This window comes from Silene latifolia, chromosome 9 (assembly GCF_048544455.1).
Source record: "Silene latifolia isolate original U9 population chromosome 9, ASM4854445v1, whole genome shotgun sequence".
Lineage (NCBI taxonomy): Eukaryota > Viridiplantae > Streptophyta > Magnoliopsida > Caryophyllales > Caryophyllaceae > Silene > Silene latifolia.
Genome location: NC_133534.1, coordinates 82549785 through 82553750, shown reverse-complemented (window position 1 = coordinate 82553750; position 3966 = coordinate 82549785). Strand labels below are relative to the sequence as shown.

At 40.5% G+C, this 3966-nt stretch overlaps 1 non-coding gene across 1 annotated transcript; it reads left to right on the top strand.

The window, feature by feature from the left end:
• The first annotated feature begins 2803 nt into the window (after positions 1 to 2803).
• On the top strand, positions 2804 to 2910 carry LOC141603005 (small nucleolar RNA R71). Its single transcript, XR_012524905.1, has one exon. It is a non-coding gene; the product is annotated as a small nucleolar RNA R71 (small nucleolar RNA).
• Positions 2911 to 3966: the final 1056 nt, after the last annotated feature.

Genomic DNA, 3966 nt, shown 5'->3' with positions numbered 1-3966 from the left:
GGGACGGCCGGATTCTGCCTGTTCTGGGTTGGGAAATTCTCGCCTAAAGACGGGCAGATTCTAGAAAAGACGGACGGATTTGAAAACGTGGGACGGGCGTCTTTCAGAGAAGATGGGCGGATTCCTTTCCAGGGATTTTTCTTGTTTTTTATCAGCCAAAAGACGGGCGTCTTCTCTTTCAAGACGGGCGTCTTTATGAAGACGGGCGGATTCTTTGCAGGACGCCTGGATTTGCTAACAGTCCAAAAATTTCAAAAATTCAGCTCATGAAGAACGGGTGGATTCGGACCAATATGCCCGGATTGCTTGAAGACGGGCGGATTCTCTTGAAACCGCTCGGATTCTACCCCTTTTACCCGGATTCAGTTCCATCCGTGTACTTTGCATATCCCTTGTCATTTTTCATTTTTCTTCAAAATCTCGTGTTCTTCATTGTGGGGGCACTACTAAGGCATGAATAGCCTAGGCAATTGTTATCCCACACTAAGCTAAAGCACTACACATCAATTGAAATCATTAGTCCCTCCCTCACTTCTCTCAAAAATGATAATTATCTTGATCAAGGCTTAAAAATCCCAAAATGACAGGAAATGCAATACAAGAATTGAAATGCGAGTTAGGGAGTTAGAAATATTTACAAATGGTGGTTTAGGGAGGACTCCACCAAACTCTCATTGTTGATGAGATGTCAAGGGGGCATGTCCAAGGTATTGTTGATGTTGCTCAACACCTTGAAAAAGTAATCAAAAGCTTGTTCATTGTCGTGATAAAGTTCTTCAATAGATCTTTGCCCTTGTTGTCGGTCTTGATCGATGGCATTACCAATGTAGGGATTGAAAATCCCTTCAAATTCGTCGTCCCAAAAACCACACACTTCATCTACTTGATCACTAAAGATCTCTTGATTTGATGTAGACAACTCTCCCATTTTCTTTTCTTGGCCAATGAGGCCATCTTCTTCATTGCTTGACTTTGGTGAGCTTTGCAAGCTCTCTTTGTTACAATTCACTTGCTCTTTGAATGGAGCATCTTCAATTTTCTTCTTCCATTGGAGTTTCGACTTCTTCCTATCATCCTTCCGGCTATAATGATCAATCATAAAACATGGTTCATGTAAACGGGGAGCTCTCATAGTTTTGTCAAGATTAAAAGTTATACTCTCATCTCCCACTTCTAGAGTGAGCTCTCCATGTTTCACATCAATCACCGCACCCGCGGTGTGTAAGAAAGGTCTTCCTAGGATGATTGGAATGTTGGAATCTTCTTCCATATCAACAATGACAAAGTCCACCGGGATGAAAAACTTCCCAATTCATACGGGAACATCTTCCCATATCCCTAATGATGTCTTCGTCGACCTATCGGCCATTTGGAGTGTAATATTGGTGCATTTAAGCTCTCCCATCCACAACCTTTTACTCACCAAGTACGGCATAACACTTACACTAGCTCCTAAATCACATAAGGCTTTGTTGATCGTGGTGTCGCCAATGGTACACGCTATTGAGAAGCTTCCCGGATCCTTGAGTTTTGGAGGTGAACTCCCTTGAAGTATTACACTACTCACCTTAGTGAAGGCGATAGTCTCAAGCTTCCGGATCGAATTCTTCTTTGTGTGGATGTCTTTCATGTATTTCGCATAGGCCGGCACGTGATTGATTAATTCCGTGAAAGGAATTGAGACTTCCAAATTCTTCACAATTTCCATAAATTTTCCAAGTTGGTCATCAAATTTGGGCTTGGCTTGACGACTTGGAAAAGGAAGTCTAATCACAATGGGCTCCTTCTCCTTGACCTTGTCTTCATTTTTCTTTGAAATTTCTTCTTTTGATGGTTCTCCATCCTTGGAGTTTTGCACAATTTCTTCCTTATCACTAGCTTCCACAACTTCATCCTCAACTTGCTTTTTGGTGCTTCATACCTTGTACCACTTCTCAAGTGAATGGCACTAACCATTTTATGTCTTGGGGGATTACTTTGAGGTGGTAATTGCCCCTTTTGTCTTTGTGAGCTTGAAGATGCTAGTTGAGTCAATTGGGTTTCCAACATTTTGGTGTGAGCTAGGATGTTGTTAATGGTGGTTTCCTTTGCTTGACTATCTTTTTGCATTTGAGTGAAAAATTCTTGTTGATTCTTTTGCATTTGAAGGACCGCTTTTTGAACATCAAAACCTTGGTCATTTTGTTGATTGTATGGAGATTGATTTTGGTAACCTTGGTTTTGATTGTAAAAGGGTCTTTGATTTTGGTTTCTCATGGGAGGTGGGGTGTATGTTGTTTGAGGGTTTTGAACATTTTGGCTTTTGTATGAGATATTTGGAGGGAATTTGGTGTTTTCATTATAATAGTTGGAATAAGGGGTACCACTCTTGTATGCTTGGAAAGCATTCACTTGTTCATTTGTTCCCCTACATTCACTTTGGTCATGTCCCAAAGTTCCATAATTCTCACATATCCCACTTGGGATTGATGAAGATGCCGTCATGGCATTAACATGATGCTTTGGTGATTTTGAGGCTTCTTCAAGTCTAGCCATAGCTTTTTCAAACTTCAAATTGATGGTATAAATGTGAGCACTAAGTTGATCACCCAATTGAGTAACAGAGTCCACTTCATGCTTTCCTCCACTAGTAGCCTTTCGAGGTCTACTATATTGTGAGTTATGGACCGCCATTTCCTCAGTTTTGTTCCAAGTTTGATTGTCATCAACTTCGGTGAACATTCCATTTGATCCCATGTTGAGAATGTTCCTTGAATCTTCATATAGACCGTTCCAAAATTGTTGTAACAAGAACCATTCGCTAAGTCCACGATGAGGACATGAGCGACAAATTCCTTTGAACCGCTCCCAAGCTTCATACAAAGATTCTTCATCCCTTTGCTTAAAACCCGTAATTTGAGCTCTTAGCATGTTAGTCTTTTTCGGCGGGTAGAATTTTTTGTAGAAAGCTAGAGCCAACTTCTTCGAAGAATCAATTCCGAGAGTAGCCTTATCAAGGCCCTTCAACCATTGTTTCGCGGTGCCAATTAGAGAAAAAGGAAATAAGACCCATCGAATTTGGTCTTGAGTTACACCGGTTTGAGAAATCGCATCACAATAGTCACAAAAGGTCTCCATATGAGAATGAAGGTCTTTACTAGGCATCCCCCCAAATTGGCTCCTTTCGACTAATTGGATAAATGCGGATTTGGCAATGAAATTTCCGGTCAAATGTTGTGGTGTGGGAGTACCATTGGGTAGGTTCTCCTCGGTGGGTACGGAATGTGATGAAAACTTAGGCATTGTGGGTTGATTTTGTGTTGTATTTTGTGTTGGATTCTCCTCACCTTCTCTTGCAAAAGGGTTGATGAACTCAATAGTTGGTTTAATATCTACAACCTCACTAATACCTCTCAAATTTCTCCTAGCAAGTCTTATATTGGTTGTCAAAGTTCTTTCAATTTCACGATCAAAGGGTAACAAATCAGCTTGTGACCTTATAGACATGCAAAATATCAAACAACTTGAAAACAATTAGAACAAACCTTGAGGAGTTTTACGTTCTCAAGGCAAAGAAAGACACAAATAATAACAATATAAGAAAATATAAATCAAGATAACACCGTCCCCGGCAACGGCGCCCATTTTTGGTCGGGACTAAATCTTTTCGGTAACTTGTCGTTAGGAGCACCTAGACCAAAACACAATTTATAGCTTCCCAAAAAACTCTACAATTAGTAAAGAGGCAAGTAAAGGTCGGATCCCAAGGGACGGGAATTGATATGAGATTTCTATTGAGACTAGTGGTGTCTTAGGGGTGTCACAATTTGGGTTGATGTAGACGGTCACTAAACTAAATAGCAATGAAAGTAAATAAGCAAGATGAATTGAAAGGGTTGTAAACAATTGATAAAAAGCACTAGGGTGTCAAGGGGTCATAGGGGATTCATGGGAATTGATCATACAAACATGTTCTCAAATTATAAG